Here is a 24,014-nt window from a genome sequence, read left to right as displayed (position 1 = left end):
GTTGTAGGAGCTCTTTGTATACTGTGGAAATTAAGCCCTTGTCTGTTGTGTCATTTATAAATATTTTCCCCCATTTTGTAGGTTGTTTTTTCGTAAAAAAAAAAATAAAATTTTTTAACAAAAAATTAAAAAAATAAAATTGGCAACTGCCTAGAAAACAAACTTAGGGGAAAGGAGTAGGGGAGGGATAAATTAGGAGCTTGGGATTAATAGCTACATGCCACGATATATAAAATAGATAAACAACAGGGTCCTACTGTATAGCACAGGGAACTATATTCAATATCTTGTAATAATCTATAATGGAAAAGAATCTGAAAAAGAAAAAAATATATAGATATATATAAAGCTGAATCATTTTGCTATATAACAGAAACTAACACAACATTGTAAATCAACTATACTTCAATAAAAATTAATTAATTAAAATGGCCAGGGCTTCCCTGGTGGCTCAGTGGTTAAGAATCCGCCTGCCAATGCAGGGGACACAGGTTCGAGCCCTGGTCCGAGAGGATCCCACATGCCGTGGAGCAACTAAGCCCGTGCGCCACAACTACTGAGCCTGCACTCTAGAACCCGCGAGCCACAACTACTGAAGCCTGCACACCTAGAGCGCATGCTCTGCAACAAGAGAAGCCACAGCAATGAGAAGCCCGTGCACTGCAAGGAAGAGTAGCCCCCGCTCACCGCAACTAGAGAAAGCCCGTGCGCAGCAATGAAGACCCAGCGCAGCCAAATATAAAATAAAATAAATAATTTTTTTAAAAAATGGCCAACTGCCAATAAAGTCAATATTTGTTTACCTAAAAAAAGTATATTAAATTAAGATAATAGGGACTTCCCTGGTGGCGCAGTGGTTAAGAATCTGCCTGCCAATGCAGGGAACAAGGGTTTGATCCCTGGTCCAGGAAGATCCCACATGCCTCGGAGCAACTAAGCCCGTGCGCCACAACTACTGAGCCCATGCGCCACAACTACTGAGCCCACGCACCGCAACTACTGAAGCCCACGCACCTACAGCCTGTGCTCCACAACAAGAGAAGCTACCGCGGTGAGATGCCTATGCACCGCAACTAGAGAAAGCCCACACACAGCAATGAAGACCCAACGCAGCCAAAAAATAAACTTCTAAAAAAAGAAAAAAAAAATTTTTTAATTAATATAATAAAATAAAATTAACAACTGCCACCCTATCTCCTTACCCTGCTTTAGTTTTTTAAATTGTACTTATCACTACCAGACATTACTCATTATCTACCTTCCCCATTAGAATGTAAGCTCCATAAGGCAAGGGCTTTGTTTATCTTATTTGCTACTGTATCTCCAGAATCTAGTATACTATGTGGACACATAGTAGGCATGCCATAAATAACTTGCTGAATGAATAAATTATTAGGATGTTAGGTGAAAAGAGCAGATTATAACAGTATTTTCAAAAATATTTCATTTTTATAAAATCAAGCAAAATGGAAAACAAAAGCTTCTATACACACACAGAGTCAATCCTCATTACATGAATTCCTCATATGCCAATTTTCCTATTACTAAAATTATTTGTAACCTCAAAATCAATATTTGCAACACTTCTGTGATCACTCATGGACATGTGAATGCACAGAATGGTGAAAATTTTGAGTTGCCTGAGGTGCACATTCCCAACTGAGGTCAAAGCCTGAAGGCAATACTCAGCCTTCTGTTTCAGCTCTCATACTACAAGCTAGTGTCCTTTTAGTGGTTTATTTAGTACAACATTTTTCACCCTTTTGTGCTTTTGGTTGGTGATTTCACTGCTTAAAATAACTCCCAAGTGTAGTACTGAAGTCTATTGTTTCTAAGTGCAAGAAGGCTGTGATGTGCCTTCTGGAGAAAATACATGTGTTAGATAAGGTTCATTCAGGCATAAGTCACAGTGCTATTCACCATGAGTTCAATGTTAGTGAATCAATAATATATATTAAATAATGTGTCTTTAAACAAAAACACACATAAAACAAGGTTACATGTTGATTAGTTAACAAAAATGGGACCAGAGACTCATAGGAACCTAATCCTGTATTTCCCCTAGGAGCAATGATTCAGTATTCATTAATTCAGCGTTTGCTGTGATGCTATAGAACATATTAGCACAAATAATAAATCTGTGTGTGTATTTGTATATGTAAAATTAAATTAAAAGGTCAGAGAGATTATATACCATTATACCATGATGTTAATATAGTTATTGTTAATATAATCTTTGGGTGGGAAGATTATAAGGTATTCTTATTTTTTCCTTATTTGTATTTTCTATTTTTTCTTTTACAATGAAAATATTTTTTGTTAGAAGAAAAAAACTGAGTTGCTGCTAATATTTTAAAATAAGAATTATAGTAGTAAACATTCTATGGTAGCCAAAGGAATATAAAAACAGGATAAGAACAGTGATTTTAAATAATTAAAGTGTAAATTTATAGCTCTCCGCTTAACTTTTTAATCTGGATCTTCTAAATGAAACCTCATATGTGCAAATACACATGTAAGCCTATACACTTCTCCCTGATTAGTGATTAACAGACTACTCAAATACTAACAGTTTGAAACTCACTCATTTATAATTATAGAATTTTAGAGTAGAAATAATCTTTGAAGAACTTGAAGTTTCTAACCTAATGCAAGAAAATTTTTTGTAATCTTTTTTACAAGAGGTCACCCAGCCCCTAACAGACTATGTTCAAGAACAGAAATCACATTATCTTATAAGGCCATACATCTTAATTTCCACCCAGTGCTCTTAGTTCAATCTCTGATCAAAAACAGAGGAGATCTACTATTTCCTCTTTACGTATGCCTTCAAATATGTAAGACAAAACTCATGTGTTCCTTTAGTCGCCTCTTTCCAGGCTAAATACTCTAGTACAACCAAGACTCAGAGCAGTACACAACTTTATTCATCCCCTCATGTAATCCCCACTCTTTTGAGTATGCGCTGGATCTGGTGACTTGCTTCTAATGAACAAAATATAGCAAACGTGATGGGATGTCATTTGCAAGATTAGATTATAGACTCTGGCTTCCATCTTCTTCACTGTCATGGAAGCCAGCTGCCATGTTGTACAGAGAGTCCCACAAGGCAAGGAATTGAAGGATGCCTCAGCCAACAAGCTAGAAAGGAACTAAGGTCCTCAGTCAATTAACCTGTGAGAAGCGGAATCATGCCACATGAGAGGCAGAACTTGGAAGCTGATCCTCCCCCAGTTGAGTCCTCAGATGAAATCAAAGCTCCTGTTAAAAACTTGATTACAGGGACTTCCCTGGTGGTGCAGTGGTTAAGAATCCACCTGCCAATGCAGGGGACACAGGTTCGATCCCTGGTCCCAGAAGATCCCACATGTCACGGAGCAACTAAGCCCATGCACCACAACTACTAAGCCTGCGCTCTAGAGACTGCAAGCCACAACTACTGAGCCTGCGCTCTAGAGACCACAAGCCACAACTACTGAGCCTGCGTGCCACAACTACTGAAGCCCGCATGCCTAGACCCCATGCTCTGCAACAAGAGAAGCCACCACAATGAGAAGCCAGCCCACCACAACAAAGAGTAGACGCTGCTCTCCGCAACTAGAGAAAGCCCGCACACAACAATGAAGACCCAACACAGCCAAATAAATAAATAAATAACTTGATTACAGCCTATGAGAGACACACTCTGATTCCTAACTCACAGAAACACAGATAACAAATATTTGTTGCTTTAAGTTGCAAAATTTTGAGGTAATTTGTTATGTAGCAATAGATAAATAATACACTAGTAATTTCACTTCTCATCATAGCCTAGAAAAATTCTCACACATGTATCTTCCTTAATTAGAGGAAAACTGAAAACAAGTTAAATGTTCATCAAAGGGGAATGAATAAATACAATGTGATACAGTCTTAAGATTTAATGCTATGTATCATTTTAAAAATGGAATATACAAGGTAGATCTCTAAGGGGGAAAAAAAAGGACTGATAACTTACCTACTGGATTTGAATGAATGGAGCAGAGTTTTAGGTCCTAGCTAAGAGTCTGGGAATGATTTAATAGTGATTAGAACTTTAAAAACCGAGCAAATGAAAAAAGCAAGGCAATTATGCCGAAAGAAAATGAAAAGTTGTAAAAGAAAAGAATTATCGGGAAAGGGCGGGCCGCAGTGACCCAGGAAGCGGCGGCAAGGGGGTGGGCTCTTGAGCGGGAGTCCATGTGGGCGCCTGCCGGCAGGGAGCAGCACCGAGTCGCCATAGCGCAGCTGCAACAGCTCCTGGTGCAGGAGGCGGTGGACTCCATGGTGAAGAGTCTGGAGAGAGAGAACATCTGGGAAAGATGCAGGGCCTCATGTTCCGCTGCAGCGCCGGCTGTTGTGAGGACAGCCAGGCCACCATGCAGCAAGTGCGCCAGTGCATTGAGCGCTGCCATGCACCTCTGGCTCAAGCCCAGGCCCTGGTGACCAGCGAGTTGGAGAAGTTCCAGGACGGCCTGGCCCGGTGCACTATGCACTGCAACGACAAACCCAAAGATTCAATAGATGCAGAGAGTAAACAGCTTCAGGTGAAGCGGCAGCTAGAGAGTTGCATGACCAAGTGTGTGGATGACCACATAAACCTCATCCCAACCATGACCAAGAAGATGAAGGAGTCTCTCTCATCCATTGGGAAATAGATGTCTGCTATTGGCCATTGGGGCTGAAGGCAGGAATCTGTTTAAAAAGAGGAATGGGGATTTGGGTTTTCTAAGGAAAGTTTATGAATGAGGAAATTAAGGATGGCCGCCAAGTTTAAGGCCTAGGTCACTTGCCTCTGGACACTGGTTCCTTTGTGTTTGAATCCTAGAAAGTGAAAAAAACTGGTGCTAAAATTTGGGTCAGAGATAGCACAGGAGAGATTCTGTGAGCCTGAATTTCATGTGGCAAGTGCTTATCCTGGCAATAAGGAGTCTCCCTTGTACCAAACCAGAGCCCTCCAAGGTACCAGATTCTCTTAGTACACAGATACCAACAGGCTGGCAGGTTCATCTGACCTGCTTATGATCTGGTGGAGTGTGAGGAGAGGTGTTTCTATTTGTTGCCAACCTCCTGTTTACCAGAAGGATCACTACAACATTTTCCACAAACTGGAAATAAAACAAAATCCATGAGGTCACTAATTTAGAAGGGGACAGGGGACTTCTGGGGATCTGTTTTGCTTGGTTTTGTTTTATATACAAGGGCATGAAGTTACTTTAAGATGTAGAGTTGGGGAAGGTAGTTTGGATAAAAACTTTGAAAAGGTCCTTGCAGATATTCATTTCTGGCCGTCAAAATGTGGATGGACATTTCTTAAAATTCTCACACATGACATCTTTCAGCCTGGAGACCCTGCAAAAATATAAGAAGCGCTATCACACTGGTAGGGGAAGCAAACCTTCCCTCTAACTGGCAGCCATGATGAGCCCTGAGGCTGTCTGCAGCAGAGCCAGCCGAGTCACAAGACAATCTTGCAGTGACACTCACCCTTGAAGGGAAAGGGGATTTTGATTGTGCTATATGCTAGTATTCAGGAATGAACAGCGAAAGACGAATTGTTAGCTGCTTAATTAAGAGAGTTATGAAGTACTGGCTTTGGAAAGATCTGGTTTTCATAAAACAAAATAGAATGAAAGCCTAAACCCAGTATTGCTTACTTTGCCCCCTGTAATAACAGAGCTCTGTTGAAACAATCCCTTGGCAACATGAAGGTCAAAGGAGAAAAAGTAAGCAACTCAGGGGCAAGCTGTGACTCCTTTAGAGCAAAAAATGGGACAGCCACCCCGCCCCCGTTACCAAATACCACTTTTGCGACATGGGTTGTTCTTGCCCCAGTTCTGGCACCTTATCGTTTTATTAAGGACCTTGTTGTTGTGTTTTTACCAACTTATTACTTGATAATATAGCCTGTCTGTTTGCTGTTTCAAGATGGTGATGTATTTTCCTAGTGGTTTGGTTTTAAAAATAAATAAGACGTAATTTTTCAAAACAAAACAAAAAAGAATTATCATCATTGTACATGATGTAGTTCAGGTTCAATATTTATATAATATAAATAATAAATAACGACTTTACACCCCAAATCACATAACTATGTTGAAAATATACCAGAGAACACATATATGTATTTAAAAGGGCCAACACTTCATATTCTTTATATTGAACACTTTATATACATTTAACAGTTTTTAAAAGCAATTGATATGATTACACTATTAGAAATATTTAAGACACTTGATTATGGTTGCCTCTGTGGGGGGGATAACTGCTATTTTTCCTTCTACACATATAAACTATTCACATTTTAAATTTTATTTATTTTTATTTATTTTATTTTTGGCTGTGTTGGGTCTTCGCTGCCACACGCAGGCTTTCTCCAGCTGCAGCGATCGGGGGGCCACTCCTCGTTGCGGTGCGCGGGCTTCTCATTGCGGTGGCTTATCTTGCTGAGGAGCACGGGCTCTAGAGCGCAGGCTCAGTAGTTGTGGTGCACGGGCTTAGTTGCTCCGCGGAATGTGGGATCCTCCTGGACCAGGGCTCGAACCTGTGTGCCCTGCACTGGCAGGCGGATTCTTAACCACTGTGCCACCAGAGAAGCCCCACATTTTTAAAACTATGCACATGTATTACTTTGATAAAAATAAGATAAAGTTCCTTGTAGGGAGGGAGAGGGAAGGGGCTTTGGTTTTATCTCTATTGTTTTATTTCTAAGAGATAAAGAAAAATTATGTAACAAATACCCATGTTTCCATTTTAAATTGCATAAAATTTAAATAAATGTTTTAAATTATTTTAAAATTTCTCAATACTCCCCTCCCTCAATTCCTAACAATTTCCTACATAAATGGTTTTCACACCATTTTTGGTCCAGTCTCCCTTCCTTAGAATGCTCTCAACTTTATCAGTGTCCATTTAAACCAATATGCAAAATGTATTTCCAATCTAGCCCAAAAATATATTGGAACCAATACTTTTATGACCTGGATAAACTGGTAATATAGCTGAAGGTGTTTTTAGCAGCCACATTTCATAGGCAGTTGCTGTTACGTTTGTGATTAACCAAAATTCCCAGATATTTTTCACATGAACTCCTGCCCAACCAGCTCTTCCTCATCCTGTTATTGTGCATTTGAAGTTTTGAATTTAAATATAGGACTTATTCCTGCTAAGTTTAATTTCAGTTTGAGCCCATGATTTCACCCTATGGACGTAATTTTTAAGGCTTTATTTATCATCTGTCAAATTAACTATTCCTGCATCTTTGCAATACTTACATCTCTGATTAACTTGTTTTAAAAATGTTTCAGTGGGACTTCCCTGGTGGCACAGTGGTTAAGGATCCACCTGCCAATGCAGGGGACATGGGTTCGAGCCCTGGTCCGGGAAGGTCCCACATGCTGCGGAGCAATTAAGCCCGTGCACCGCAACTACTGAGCCTGTGTGCCATAACTACTAAAGCCCACGCGCCTAGAGCCCCATGCTCCACAACACGAGAAGCCACCGCAATGAGAAGCCTGCTCACTGCAATGAAGAGAGGCCCCCGCTCACCGCAACTAGAGAAAGCCCTCACACAGCAATGAAGACCCAACGCAGCCAAAAATAAATAAATAAATAAATAAAAATAAAATTGTTTTACTCTATCCAAGGTCCAAAGAAAATCCACCAGAGGCTTTTCCTGGTGAAATCAAGAGTCTAAGTGGGTACAATTATTCAATCTTCTACACATTCATTTAGTCAATCAACCAAACCATATTTTACTACATAACAGCTACAAATGTATCATGAAAGACTGGGAGAAAGAAAAGACAACCCTCAGAATGGGAGAAAATATTTGCAAACGAAGCAACTGACAAAGGATTAATCTCCAAAATATACAAGCAGCTCATGCAGCTCAATATCAAAAAAACAAACAACCCAATCCAAAAATGGGCAGAAGACCTAAATAGACATTTCTCCAAAGAAGATATACAGATTGCCAACAAACACGTGAAAGGATGCTCAACATCACTAATCACTAGAGAAATGCAAATCAAAACTACAATGAGGTGGACTTCCCTGGTGGCGCAGTGGTTAAGAATCCGCCTACCAATGCAGTGGACTCGGGTTCGAGCCCCGGTCCAGGAAGATTCCACATGCCGTGGAGCAACTAAGACCATGCACCACAACTACTGAGCTTGTGCTCTAGAGCCCGTGAGCCACAACTACTGAGCCTGTGTGCCATAACTACTGAAGCTCACACGCCTGGAGCCCGTGCTCCACAACAAGAGAAGCCACCACAACGAAAAGCCCGCACACAGCAACAAAAGAGTAGTCCCCGCTCTCCGCAACTAGAGAAAGCCTGCATGCAGCAACGAAGACCCAACACGGCCAAAAATAAATAAATTAAATAAATTTTAAAAAAACTACAATGAAGTATCACCGCACACAAGCCAGAATGGCCATCATCAAAAAATCTACAAACAATAAATGCTGGAGAGGGTGTGGAGAAAAGAGAAACCTCTTGCATTGTTGGTGGGAACGTAAACTGATACAGTCACTATGGAGAACAGTATGGAACAGTTTTTTCCTTAAAAACTAAAAATAGAACTACCATATGACCCAGCAATCCCACTACTGGGCATATACCTGAGAAAACCATAATTCAAAAAGAGTCATGTGCCACAATGTTCACCGAAGCACTATTTACAATAGCCAGGACATGGACGCAACCTAAGTGCCCATCGACAGATGAATGGATAAAGAAGATGTGGCACATATATACAATGGAATATTACTCAGCCATAAAAAGAAACGAAATTGAGTTATTTGTAGTGAGGTGGACAGACCTAGAGTCTGTCATACAGAGAGAAGTAAGCCAGAAAGAGAAAAACAAATACCGTATGCTAATACGTATATATATGAAATCTTAAAAAAAAAATGGTTCTGATGAACCTAGGGGCAGGACAGGAATAAAGACGCAGACGTAGAGAATGTAATTGAGGACACGGGGGCAGGAGAGGGTAAGCTGGGATGAAGTGAGAGAGTGGCATGGACATATATATGCTACCAAATGTAAAATAGATAGCTAGTGGGAAGCAGCTGCATAGCACAGGGAGCTCGGTGCTTTGTGACCACCTAGAGGGGTTGGATAAGGAGGGTGGGAGGGAGACGCAAGAGGGAGGGGATATGGGGATATATGTATACATGTAGCTGATTCACTTTGTTATACAGCAGAAACTAATACAACACTGTAACACAATTATACTCCAATAAAGATGTTTTTAAAAATTGCATTAATTTAAACATTAAAAAACATTAACAATGCAATAGACCAAAAGCCATTGAACTGTACACTTTAAATGGGTGAATTAAATGGTATGTGAATTATATCTCAATAAAGCTGTTAAAAAAAAGAAAGACTGGGAAACTGTGGGATTATGACTAGAACTAGAACAATCTCTTGATCTACTAACCTCGTAATTCTAAATAGAAGTAATAGAATTTAAGAATAGAAATAGAAGAAATTTGTTATGATAAATCAGCCTATACTAAATCTTTTGGGTTAATACTCCGTATCATCTGTGTGATCACTTATAATTTAATTTTTCTGGATTTAACATTAATTTTACAGGTCTGCAGTTTTCCAACTACTTTCCTCTTTTTGGATATCAGGACATTTGTCTCTCTCTGGTTTTTATGATTTCTCAAAGATTAACAACAGTGACTCTGAGATCATCAGCCAGTTAATTCAGTACTCTGAAATTCAACTGAGCCTTAAAATTTAAATTCACTTTAAAATGATCATTCTTGCCATCTGGGCTAGTTTGTAGTTTACAATTTGCTATATACTTTCTAGTTTGAAAACTATTGTCCTTACTGCTAGTAATAATCTATAGAGTGCTTATTTTTTTAAAGAACTTTAGAATTTCTCAAAAATCCTATAAATAGGTTAAATAGAAACTAATATACCATTATCCTATTTTACACATAGGGAAACTGAAGAACAGAGAAATTTAAATTATTTACCCAAGGTCAAAGAGCTACAGTGAACCAAAATCTCCTATTGCAGCCTAGGGCTCTTTTCATAAGGTCATGTAGATCTCTAACACAAAACTACTTAAGACAGCACACAAAGCTTCTTGCTTAAAAACTGATTTTTCAGTTAGTGGTTGACAGGGGTTAAGGAGCGGGTAGGTGCAAAGGAAGTGGGTATAGCTGTAAAAGGATAATATGATGTATCCTGTGGTGATGAAAATATTCTGTACCCTCACTGTATCAATGTCAATATGCTGGTTGTGATTTTGCACTACAGTTTTGCAAGATATTACCACTGGATGAAACTGGGTAAAGAATATATCAGATCTCTAATTCTGTGTGAATTTTGAGAAGTATCTCAAAAGAAAAATGTTTACTAAAAAATAATTAATAATTGATATTTCTTTTTTAAGCCAACTTAATTTTAAAGAAGCTTACTTAAAGTGAATAGTTTAGGTAAATTAAAACAAAAAACAAAATACAATCATGCATAGGGCTCTGAAAGCCAGCACAGGGGACTTAAAAAGCGGGTAAGTCCCATTAACTAAAGCTTTAAAAAAGCCATAGAGATCCTTGGAAATTAAAAAGGAACCCCCAGGATTTTTGTTGCCCAAAGAAGCAAAATCAAAAAAGACAGTATAGGAATAAACTATTAAGTCACCTGAAAACGAATCACTAGAATAAAGTTAAAACCACCAAAGCTTTCCTCAACCATCGACACACTTTACTGCAAACCTCAACTTAGAGAAAAAATGAATGTGCACATGTGTCACCTTCAACTTGATATTCACAACCACACATTTCAAAAGAGTCCCAAAATTGCTTCTGTTTTTTTGCTACTCACAAAGTGCCTGAAGCTTCAACCATTTCCTGCTTCTCCCAGCTGCAGGACTTGCAATTAGGAAAACATTCACTCAGCATCTAGAGCAGGTCTGGTTAGAAGGATGAGCTCATCCCTTCAGATGTGCACCTGATCCTCAGGAAGTTGCTCCTCCTCCAGCCAGCAGGTCTTTGTATGTTTAAAGTGACACCCACAACCTGTGTAACCACTTGGCCAGAGCCAGAACAAGTCCTTCTCTATACATGCCTACTGCCACGGAATCATTTCCTGCTCTGGCCACCTCACATAGCCACCAAATTCACGCGGCAGTATAGCAGTAGCAGCTGCTGCTGCTCCCAGTATAGCCTCACTAGAGAAGGATTTCATTTTCAGCTTATAATGGAGGTCAGGTTCTTCACTTCTACCCTGTGAACATCACACTATTTGTTTCAACAGGTCCTTGCCCAGAGTCAGACCTGACCAGAATCACCCCTTTTTTCAGAACTTACAACTCATTTTCTTAAACCAGGAATGTAATGCTTCTCCATTCTCTTATTCTGCTTGTCTTGTCTACAAGTCTCAATTAACAGAGGCAGCTAAATGCACTATATGCATTTACAGCTAAATGCTCCAAACCCAAGTTTGCCCCTCAGTTTCACTACTTCTAAGAAAACATTTACTCTGCCATAGCTGTCTATTTATTGGTAAAACACATAATAATACTAACTCAAAAGATACGTAGAATTCACTTCAAAATGATGTAATATTGGTACTTTAATTATCTTCAATCAAAAGTACCTGGGTACTGGGCTTCCCTGGTGGCGCAGTGGTTAAGAATCCGCCTGCCAATGCAGGGGACACGGGTTCAAGCCCTGGTCCAGGAAGATCCCACATGCCGTGGAGCAACTAAGCCCGTGCGCCACAACTACTGAGCCCGTGCTCCGCAACAAGAGAAGCCACCACAATGAGAAGCCCGCGAACTGCAACAAAGAGTAGCCCCCGCTCACCGCAACTAGAGAAAGCCCGTGCACAGCAACGAAGACCCAACGCAGCCAAAAGCAAATAATAAAATAAAATTTAAAAAAAAAAGTACCTGGGTACCAAATAGTCATTCAACAAATATTTCTGTGCACCTATTATATAAAACTGTCTGACGGTGCCGAACTGGGCTTTCAACTTTAAAAAAAAAAATCTAAGAAATAACCCTTCCCGTCTCAACCTTCCTCAGGACCTTTGCAGTATTTTTACCTCTGTCATGGTAAGCTTCTAATACACTAACAGGCTGAGGTAGGAATATAAACTAGTCGGAGTAACATCAAATTCATTAGTGGTTACCTTTGAGAGATGGCAAGGGACTTGTGATCAAGAAGGGGAAAACCAGGAGCCTTCAACTTATTTAGTAATATTTAATTTGTTGAATAGTAAACACAAGGATCCTTATTGTATTATTCTTCTTAAATGTCTTAAATAATAAATAATAAAAATTTTTAAACAGAGAACTTCGGAGCACCAAAAGACACAGTCAACAGAGTGAAAAGACAACCCACAGAATGGGAGAAAATATTTGCAAATCATTTATCTGATATGGAGTTAATATCTAGAATATATAAAGAACTCCTACAAGTTAACAACAAGTGATTGAAAAGTGCACAAAGGACAATAGACATTTCTCTAAAGAAGATGTACAGATGGCCAATAAGCAAATGAAAAGATGCTCAACATCACAAGTCTTTAGGGAAATGCAAATCAAAACCAAAATGAAAATTGAAAACACCCCATCAAAAAAAAAAAAACAGAAAATAACAGTTGTGAATGAGGATGTGAAGAAACTGGAACTCCTACTGGGAATGTAAAATGGTGCAGCCACTATAGAAAATGGTAAGGCAATTCCTCAAAAAAATTAAAGACAGAATTATCATACGATCCAGCAATTCCACTTATGGGTATATATCCAAAAGAACTGAGAGGACTGGTCAAGATGGTGAAGTAGGAAGATCCTGAACTCACCTCCTCCCATGGGTGCACCAAAATAACAACTATTTACAGAGGAAATACTGATGAGAAAAACTGGAAGAACAGGAGAAAAGATCTTCTACAACTAAAGAAATAAAGAAGGAACCACAAAAAGATGGGTACGAGGGGTGGTGACATGGTATAGTAAAAACCCATATCCCCAGGTAGGCAAACCACAGGTGGGAGGACAACTACAATTGAATAGGTTCTTCTCAAGGAACAAGGAGTCCAAGGCCCACAACCAGCTCTCCAGGCCTGGGTCTTGCACCGGGACAACAAGCCCCACATTTGGCTTTGAAGGTCAGTGGGGCTTACTTTCAGGAGAGGCAGAGGGCTGTGGGAAATAGAGACTCCACTTTCAAAGGGCACACACAAAATCTCACACACTCCAGGACTCAGCGCAGAAGCAGTAATTTGAAAAGAGCCTGGGTCAGAACCCCCTGCTGATCTTGGAGAGCCTCCTGGAGAGGCAGGAGACAACTGGAGCTCATCCTGGGGACAAAGACACTGGCAGCAGCCATTTTGGGGAGCTCATTCTACCATGTGGACATTGGTGCTGGCAAACGCCAATTTGGAATCCACCCTTCAGCTTATTAATGCCGAGACCCAGCCCCACCTACCAGCCTATCAGCACCAGTACTGGGACACCTCAGTCCAGCAGCTAGCCAAGCAGGAACACAGACCAACCCACCAGTAGGCTGGCCAGAGACACTGGGACACAGCCTCACCCACCAGTGGGCCAGCACTAGCCTCAGGACCAGCCTCTCCCACCAGTGGGCAGGCACCAGCAGAGGAATCCAATACCAGTAGGCTGACACCACCTTCAAGATATCCAGGACCCCACAGTCAACCATATCAGGAACCTGCCCACCCCCACGCCCCTGGGCCCTGGCCCTACCCACTAGCAGGCTGACAACAGCTCTGCGACACCTTGGACCCCTCAGCTGGCTGCCCCAGGATCCAGCCCCACTCACCAGTGGGCCAATACCAGCTTGGGACACCCCAGATCCCACAGCCAGCTCTGTCAGGAACTAGCCCTACCCACAGGCAGGCCAACACTAGATCCAGGACCCCCAGCCCCACAACCACCCACCCTAGAACATGGCTCTGCCCATCAGTGTGCCAGCACTAGCCCCAGGACCCCTGGGGCCCCAGAGCCAGCCTCCTCATGACCCGGCCCCACACACCAGCAGCCAGTAGCCTCTGCACAAGTCAGGGCCTGGCAACCAACCAGAGAGGGGGCCAGCCACACCTACCAGACCACCCATAGTAGTCAACCCACCACAACAGAAGGACCCACGCACATAGCTCTGGTGACCAGAGGGAAGTGCACCACTGGGATGCATAGGATGTCTCCTACAAAAGGCCACTTCTCCAAGATCAGGAAACATAACCAATCTACCAAATATATAGAAATAAAAACAGCAAATTAGGCAAAATGAGGTGACAGAAGAATATGTACCAAATGAAGGGACAAGATAAATCTCCAGAAGAACTAAGTGAGTGGAGATAAGCAATCTACCCAATAAAGAGTTCAAGGTAATGATCGTAAAAATGTTCAAAGAACTCAGGAGAAGATTGGATGAAAAGAGTCAGAAGTTAGAAGTTTTTAACAAAGAGTTAGAGAATATAAAGAAGAACCAAATGGAGTTGAAGAATACAATAAATAAAATAAAAAATACACTAGAAGGAATCAACAGTAGATTAGATGATACAGAGGGATGGATCAGCAAGCTGGAAGACAAATAGTGAAAATCACTGAAGCTGAACAGAAAAAAGAAAAAAGAAAAAAGAAATGAGGACAGCTTAAAAGACCTCTCAGACAACATCGAGCATTCTAACATTCACATTGTAGGGGTCCCAGAAGGAAAGGAGAAAGAAAAGGACAGAGAACATATTTCGAGATAAAATACCTGAAAACTTCCCTAACCTGGAAAAGAAAACAGACATCCAGGTCCAGGAAGCACAGAGAGTCTCAAGAGGATCAATCCAAAGAGGACAACACGCAGACACATTGTAATCAAAATGGCAAAAATTAAAGATAAAGACAGACTATTAAAAGCAGCAATGCAAAAGCAACAAGTTTCAGATGAACTCTCATAAGGCTATCAGCTGTCTTTTCAGCAGAAACTCTGCAGGCTAGAGGGAGTGGCACAATATATTTAAAGTGATGAAAAGGAAAAACCTACAACCAAGAATACTCTACCTTGCAAGGCTTTCATTCAGATTTGATGGAGAAATCTAAAGTTTACAGACAAGAAAAAGCTAGCTAAAAGAGTTCAGCGCCACCAAACCAACTTTACAGAAATGTTTAGCGGACTTCTCTAAGTAAAAAAAAAAAAAAAAAAAAGTCCACAACTAGAAATATAAAAACTACAAAAAGAAAAATCTCATTGGTAAAGGTAGTAAACCAACCACATGTAAAGCTAGTAAAAGAGTTAAAAAACAAAAGTACTAAAATCATCTGTATGCACAATAAGTAGTTAAGGGATACACCCAGATGTAGCATATGATGTCAAAACCAGCAAACATGGGTGAGGAGTGGGGGCGAGTAAAAATGCAGGGCTGTTAAAATACATCTGAATTTAAGAGATCAGTAACTTAAAATAATCACATACATATAGATATATAGCTATATATAAACGTCATGGTAGGGACTTCCCTGGTGGCACAGTGGTTAAGAATCCACCTGCCAATGCAGGGGGCACAGGTTCGAGCCCTGCTCTGGGAGGATCCCACATGCCGCGGAGCAACCAAGCCCGTGTGCCACAACTACTGAGCCTGCGCTCTAGAACCCACAAGCCACAACGACTGAGCCCACGTGCCATAACTACTGAAGCCCACGCGACCAGAGCCTGTGCTCCACAACAAGAGAAGCCACCGCAGTGAAAAGCCTGCGCACCACACAAAGAGTAGCCTCCACTTGCTGCAACTAGAGAAAGCCCACACGCAGCAACAAAGACCCAACGCAGAAAAATAAAATAAATAAATAAATAATTTTTTTTAAAAGATATAAAAAAATAAATAAACCCCATGGTAACCACAAGCCAAAAATCTATAATAAAACCACACACAAAAAAAGAGAAAGGAATCCAAACAGAACAGTAGTCATCAAATTACGATGCAAAAGATCAAAAGAAGAATGATTTCACTTATATGTGGGATCTAAAAAACAAAACAAATGAGTAAACAAAACAAAACAGAATTATAGATACAGAGAACAAATAAGTGGTTTCCAGAGGGAATGGCGGCTGGGGGCAGAAAAGAAATAGGTGAAGGAAATTAAGAGGTACATACTTCCAGTTGCAAAATAAGTGAGTATGGGTATGAAATGTACAGTCTGGGGAATATATTCAATATCCATGTAATATCTTTGGTGACATATCATAACTAGACTTAGCATGGTGATCATTTTGAAATATATAGAAATATCGAATCACTATGCTGTGTAACAGGAACTAACATAGTGTTGTAGGTCAATTATACTTCAAAAACAAACAAACAAACTCATAGAAAAAGAGATCAAATTTGTGGTTACCAAGGTGGGGAGGGGGAGGAGGGAGAATTGGATGAAGGCAATCAAAAGGTACAAACTTCCAGCTATAAGATAAATAAGTACTAGGGATGTAATGTACAACATGATAAATATAATGAACACTGCTGTATGTTATATATGAAAGTTGTTAAGAGAGTAAATCCTAAGAGTTCTCATCACAAGGAAAAAAATTTTTTTGTATTTCTTTAATTTTGTATCTACATGATAATGGATGTTCACTAAACTTACTGTGATAATAACTTCATGATTTATGTAAATCAAATCACTACACTGTACAACTTAAACTTATACAGTGCTGTATGTCAATTATATCTCAATAAGACTGGGGAAAAAAAAAGAATTGAAAGCAGGTTCATAGCAGCATTATCCACAATAGCCAAAAGATGGAAGAAATGCAAGTGAACAGGTAAGCAAAATGTGATATACACATACAATGGCATATTATTCAGCCTTAAAAAGGAAGGAAATTCTGATACATGCTACAACATATATGAACCTTATGCTAAGTGAAATAAGCCATGCACAAAAGGACAAATACTCTATGATTCCATCTATATTAAGTACTTAGAAGAGTCAAATTCAGAAACAGAAAATAGAATTGTGGCTGCCAAGCACTATGGGGAGGGAGGAATGGGGAGTTGTTTAATGGGTGCTGAGTTTCAGTTTTGCAAGATGAGAAGAGTTCTGGAGATTGGTTGCACAACAATGTGAATATGTTTAATACTACTGAACTGTAGACTTATAAAAGGTTAAGGTGGTAAATTCTACATTGTGTATTTTACCACAATTAAAAAAAAAAGAGAGAGAACTAATCAAAATAGGTCTAAACCTGATAAATATAAATTACTGAGTGAGAAATATTTTAAATCCTAGTTCAAACAGTCTGCTGCTTTTCTCTTCTTTCAAAAATCAATTCAAGCTTGGGACTGCCCTGGTGGTCCAGGGTTGGGACTCCGCACTTCCACTACAGGGGGCACCGGCTTGATCCCTGGTGGGGGAACTAAGATCCCACATGCTGTGTGGCCAAAGAAAAAAACAAAAATCAATTCAAGCCTTATTGGTGATATTTGTTGAAAAAAACTGATGTGCCATAGGCAATAAATGAATTTATTGCTCTGATCAGTTTCATAAAACTGAAGAACCTAATATATTGGGGGTAGGTAACGTACACCTAGAGAAGGAAGTCGAAAGTACAAACACACCTCACTTTATTGTGCTTCACTTTTTCATTATTATTATATTTGTTATGGTGGTCTGTGATCAGTGATCTTTGATGTTACTATTGCAATTATTTTGGGGCACCACAAACCATGCCCATATAACATGGCAAATTTGATAAATGTTGCTTTGTTCTTACCACTCCACCAACCAGCTGTTCCCCCATCTCTTTCCATCTTCAAGGGCTTCCCTATTCTCTGAGACACAACAATATTGAAATTAGGCCAATTAATAACCCTACACTGGCCTCTAAGTGTTCAAGTGAAAGGAAGAGTCACGTCTCTCACTTTAAATCAGAAGCTAGAAATAATTAAGCTTAGTGAGGAAGGCATGTCAAGAGCTGAGATAAGCCAAAAGCTATGCCTTATGCATGAAACAGTTAGCCAAGTGGTGAATGCAAAGGAAAAGTTCTTGAAAGAAATTAAAAGTGCTACTCCAGTGAACACACAAATGATAAGAAAGTGAAACAGCCTTACTGCTGATATGGAGAAAGTTTAAGTGGTCTGGGTAGAAGATCAAACCAGCCACAACATTCTCTTAAGCCAAAGCCTACTCCAGAGCAAGGCCCAAACTCTACTCAATTCTGTGAAGGCTAAGAGGAGTAGGGAAGCTGCAGAAGAAAAGTTTGAAGCTAGCAGAGGTTGGTTCATGAGGTTTAAGGAAAGAAGTCATTTCCATAACATAAAAGTGCAAGGTGAAGTAGCAAGTGCTGATGTAGAAGTTGCAGCAAGTTACCCAGAAGATGTGGCTAGGACAATTAATAAAGGTGGCTACACTAAACAACAGATTTTCAATGTAGACAAAACAGCCTTCTATTAGAAGAAAATGACTTCTAGGACTTTCATAGCTAGAGAGAAGTCAAAGTTTGGCTTCAAAGCTTCAAAGGACAGGCTGACTCTCTTGTTAGGGGCTAATGCTATTACCAAACCGAACTCAGGTCCACTTGTCCAATAGGCAGCAAAGTCAATCTACTGACACTAAGTTGTAGTGAAGGAAAGTACAGCATTTATTGAAGGGTGCCAAGCAAGGCAAACAGGTAACTCATGCTCAAAAGACCTGAACTCCCTGATGGCTTTCAGGAAAAGGTTTTTAAAGGCAACATTAGGGGTGAGGGTTGCAGGGTGCAAGATCAGCTCATGGACCTTCTTCTGGTTCGTTGAAAATGAGAAAACAGGATGACATTTTGGAAAATTTAATCATCAACTTTCTGGTTCTAACCAGTCTGGGGTCTAGCGCTTGTGGTCAGCATGCAGTCACCTCCACCTGGGTGGGGGTTTTATTTTCTGCAGAACAACTCAAAGATATGCATCAGATTGTTATGTATATCTCTTGAGGAGGAACTAGGAGTCCTGTGATTCTGTTTTTATTTATTTATTTATTTATTATTTATTTATGGCTAAGTTGGGTCTTTGTTGCTGCATGGGCTTTCTCTAGTTGTGGCGAGCAGGGTCTACTCTTCGCTGAGGTGCGCGGGCTTCTCATTGTAGTGGCTTCTCTTGTTGTGGAGCACGGACTCTAGGCGTGCGGGCTTCAGTAGTTGTGGTTCGCGGGCTCTAGAGCACTGGCTCCATAGCTGTGGCACACGGGCTTAGTTGCTCCACGGCATGTAGGATCTTCCTGGACCAGGGCTCGAACTCGTGTCCCCTGCATTGGCAGGCAGATTCTTAACCACTGCGCCACCAGCAAAGCCCGTGATTCTGTTTTATAGCTGAACTATTGTTTAAGCTATCATTACTTTTCTTGCTTGACTGCTTTTCCTTTGTTTCTGCATTCCCTCACTTCTCTAATTACTAACTGCTTGAGTCTGCTCTGTGGAACTCAAGGAAGGCCTAGGAGACTAAAACATTTCTCTACAAACAAGAAACAGGGGACACAGAGGGGCTTTTGTACCCAGGAAGGCCCCACAAGGTCCTGCTCGGTTTCAATGCAGCCGGTGACTTTGATAGGGATAGGATAGGATAGTTATACAGGTAGTTGTAGAAGTCCCAGTATGGGATTATAGATAGAGAGGGAAACCTAGGAAACTTTGGGAGACCACTGTAAGTTAATGATTGCTCAAGAAAGCTATCGGAATGTTGTGGAACACAGCAGCCTTGCTTAACTATAAAGCGATAAATAAAACCAGGAGATATGACCCAGGTCATTAGGTGAAAGAAAAATGTTACCACCCTTCTACTGATTTGAATAAGCGCTATGACAGTCCCAGTTTGACCTCATAGGGTCAGACACTGTCCTGCCCAATAGGAAGGAGGAGCTAGTGGTGTAAGCCTGAGGTCTACTCGAAGAAGGCTGTCTTTTCCCCTCCCCTACTTTCCTTTTATTATAAAATTGTAGCCCACTTAATCCTTGGGGCAGAGCCTCCTTGCCTGACCGCTTGCATCTCTCACAAGCGTCCTATATTAATAAATCTACTTCTTGCCTATTACTTTGCCTCTCACTGAATTCCTTCTGCACTGAGACACAAAGAACCTGAGCCTCAGTAAGTCCAGACACCAGGTGAGTGATTCTAATTAAAGGACCATGGGTTCAAATCCCAATCAGTGTTTTGGCCAGGTTCAAGTCCCGGACGCATGGGTTCAAGTCCCAATCTGGGTTTCGGCTGGGTTCAAGTCCCAGCACGTGGGTTCAAGTCCCAATCTGAGGTGCACAGTTTCAAGTTTAGGTTAAAACCAATGCTCATTTACCATTTTGAAAATCCTAGAACCCTTAAGAATTATGCTAAGTCAGGACTTCCCTGGTGGTCCAGTGGTCAAGACTCCGTGCTCCCAATGCAGGGGGCCCGGGTTCGATCCCTGGTCGGGGAACTGGATCCCACACGCCACAACTAAAGAGCCTGCATGCTGCAACAAAGATCCCGCGTGTTGCAACTAAGACCCGGTGCAGCCAAATTAATAAATAAATATTAAAAAAAAAAAAGAAGAATTATGCTAAGTCTACTCTGCCTGTGCTCTGTAAACGGAACAACGAAGCCTGGATGACAGCACATCTGTTTACAACATGGTTTACTGAATATTTTAAGTCCACTGTTGAGATAAGAAAAAAAGATTCCTCTCAAAATATTGCTGTTCACTGACAATGTACCTGGTCACCCAAGAGTTCTGATGGAGATGTACAACCAGATTAATGTTGTTTTCATGCTTGCTAACACAGCATCCATTCTGCAGCTCATGGATCAAGGAGTAATTCTGACTTTCAGGTCTTATTGAAATAGAAGGGAAGCGGGCAGGGAACAACCTCTAAAAGAATGACATAGGGACTGCCCTGGCAGTCCAGTGGTCAAGACTCCACGCTTCCAATGCAGGGGGCGTGGGTTCGATCCCTGGTCAGGGCACTATATCTCACATGCCGTGGGGCGCAGCCAAAAGAAAAAAAAAAAGGACATAGCCCTTGAGGATATGACATAAACTGGTTAGAATCAACTAGGTCCAAGACAGCAGAAGATAGCAGACTTCCAGTGCACCTTGAGCCTCATTATATGCTCACTATAATAGATTAGCATCTAAGTGCCACACCTACAGTGTCATTGGTGCCATGACAGTTTGGAGGCTAACCATAAAAGGTCAAAAAGTGGGCAGTGGCCCAATTCCTGGAACTCTCCACCCCTTCCCCAAAATAGTTGGAATAATCCTCCCACTCGTTAGCCTGCAAAATTATTCAGCCCATAAAAACTAACCACCCCATATTTTAGGGCCTCTTGCCTTCTGAGATGGCCCACACTCTGTCTGTGGAGTGTATTTCTCTCAAGACCATTCTCGCCTTTTGAGATGGACCACATTCTGTCTATGGAATGTGTATCTCTAAATAAATCCACTCCTTATCTATCACTTTGTCTCTCACGGAATTCTTTCTGTGATGAGACATAAAGAACCTGAGCTTCATTAAGTCCTGAGACCAAGTGTGTGATCCCAATTAAAAGACAGTGGGTTCAAGTCCCTATCTGGGTGTGCAGCTTCATTATTATTTAAGAAATACATTTTGTAAGGCTATAGATGCAATAGATATGGAAAGGACTCATCATTCTAGATGCCGTTAAGAATATTTGTGGGTAAATCCCTGGCGGTCCAGTGGTTAGGACTCCATGCTCTCACTGCCAAGGGCCCGGGTTCGATCCCTAGTTGGAGAATGAAAACCCCACAAGCCACGTGGTGTGGCAAAAAAAAAAAAAAAAAGAATATTTGTGCTTCATGGGAAGAGGTAAAATTTCAACATTAGCAGGAGTTTGGAAGAGGTTTGTTCCCAACCTTCATAGATGACTTTGACGGGTTCGTGATAAAACTTGAACAGATATGGAGTTACTCCTTATGGAGGAGCAAAGAAAGTGGTTTCTTGAGGTGGAATCTACTCCTGGTGAACATGCTGTGAAGATTGTTGAAATGACAACAAAGGATTTAGAATATTGCATAAACTTAGTTGATAAAGCAGTGGCAGGGTTTGAGAGGATTGACAACAATTTTGAAAGAAATTCTACTGTGGGTAAAATGCTATCAAACAGCATTGCATAGTACAGAGAAGTCATTCGTAAAAGGAAGAGTCAATTGATGTGGCAAACTTCACTGTTGTCTTATTTTAAGAAACCATCACCACCACCCTAAGCTTCAGCAACTGTCACCCTGGTCAGTCAGCAGCCATAAACACTGAGGTAAGACTCTCTACCAGCAAAAAGATTACAACTCATTGAAGGCTCAGATGGTGTTTACCATTTTCTAGCAATAAAGTATTTTTTAATTAAGATATGTACATTTTTGGGAGTTCCCTCACGGTCCAGTGGTTAGGACTCGGCACTTTCACTGCTGTGGCCCCGGGGATCAATCCCTGGTCAGGGAACTAAGATCCTGCAGCCCTCGCAGCGTGGCAAAAAAAAAAAAAAAAAAGTACATTTTTAGACATAATGCTATTGCACACTTAGTAGACTATAGTATAAATATAAATTTTATATGCAGTGGGATATAAAAATTCAGGTGAGTCACTTTATTGCAGTATTCTCTTTATTGTGGTGGTCTGGAACCAAACCTGCAATATCTCCAGTGTATGCCTATAAATATCACCACTAAGGTTTGCTGAAAAAACAAAGACTTAACCTAAAGTACACAGTCCCCAAATACTAAGATGAGAGCTTAGAAATAAAATAATTATTCTTCTTCATATTCTATACAAAGTTTGAAATCTGCATTAAAGTGTATTAGCCCCATTCCTGAGGCTTATTTAGAAAGGGTGGAGGTAAGGAAACTACAGTTAAAAAACTAAGAAATAATCCTTCAGAGGAAGTATGTGCTTCATAGGGTTATTGTAAAGATTAAATGGATTACTATATGTAATGTGTTGAGCATAGTGGCTGGCACATGGTATTGCTCAACAGAAGTTATTCAAACTTTCTCCATTTTCTCATGTCCCTATTTTTTCCCCTTAAACCAACATAATCAAAATTAGTTTGACTGTTTTTAACACAAACATGAACAATATTTGAAATAACTTTTTGCGGTTCACAAAGTGATTTTACAATCACTATCATTAAATACTTAAAACAGTTCAATGAAGAAAAAAAAGAAAGAAAACTAAAATTTGAGTGCCTACAACATGATAGCTACTGCTCTGAGAATTAACATCTATTATTTCACTTAATTTGTTCAAGTAGGTTATTATTATACTAATTTCACAGATAAGAGAGCTAAGGTTCAGAAATATTTAGTAATTTGACCAACTTTGCACAGTAGTATTAAATTGAAGGGCTGAGATTTGAATTCTGTCTGGCTCCAAAGTTTATACCCTTATCACTAAAAACTATCTTAAGCCCTGTGAGAGAGAGTTTTTTATTCTCTTGTTCAATTACTCATTCATTCACTCCCTCACTCAATCAAACAATTCAATGGTGCCAGGCACACTGTTCTAAACTAGTGATATGAAAATTAATAAAACAGCATCTGCCCTCATAGCCTAGAGGGTGTATGTGTCTGAGGGAGGGATGGATGAACACAAATCAACCAGGAAACAATTAAGTAAGAGTTCAATAACAGTAATATAAGCAGAATGCTGTTGAAACATGGAGGGTAAATATTAGCTTGGGGGAATCTGGAGAAGCACTGCAGAAGAAATATGATTTCACCTGAAATTTTTAAAATATGTGCTTATAACTTGATAAAAAAGCATCTACAGGGCTTCCCTGGTGGCGCAGTGGTTGAGAATCTGCCTGCCACTGCAGGGGACACGGGTTCGAGCCCTGGTCTGGGAAGATCCCACATGCTGCGGAGCAACTAGGCCCGTGAGCCACAATCACTGAGCCTGCGCGTCTGGAGCCTGTGCTCCGCAACGGGAGAGGCCGCGATAGTGAGCGGCCCGCGCACCGCGATGAAGAGTGGCCCCCACTTGCCGCAACTAGAG

The 24,014-nt window shown here is 40.6% G+C and overlaps 1 protein-coding gene and 1 pseudogene across 20 annotated transcripts in view; one reads left to right on the top strand and one right to left on the bottom strand.

Moving 5' to 3' along the window:
- LOC309642703 (protein FAM136A pseudogene) overlaps positions 1-7,644 on the top strand; it is a 294,376-nt pseudogene extending 286,732 nt beyond the window's left edge. The window contains exon 4 of the transcript XR_014268611.1: positions 437-7,644. The product of XR_014268611.1 is annotated as a protein FAM136A pseudogene (transcript). The remainder of the gene's footprint in view (positions 1-436) is intronic.
- USP54 (ubiquitin specific peptidase 54) overlaps positions 1-24,014 on the bottom strand; it is a 149,205-nt gene that overhangs the window by 107,932 nt on the left and 17,259 nt on the right. The window lies entirely within an intron of this gene.

This window comes from Balaenoptera physalus (assembly GCF_965194825.1).
Source record: "Balaenoptera physalus genome assembly, chromosome: 14".
Classification (NCBI taxonomy): domain Eukaryota; kingdom Metazoa; phylum Chordata; class Mammalia; order Artiodactyla; family Balaenopteridae; genus Balaenoptera; species Balaenoptera physalus.
The sequence above is the reverse complement of the archived record's forward strand: the minus strand, read 5'-3'. Positions and strand labels throughout refer to the sequence as shown.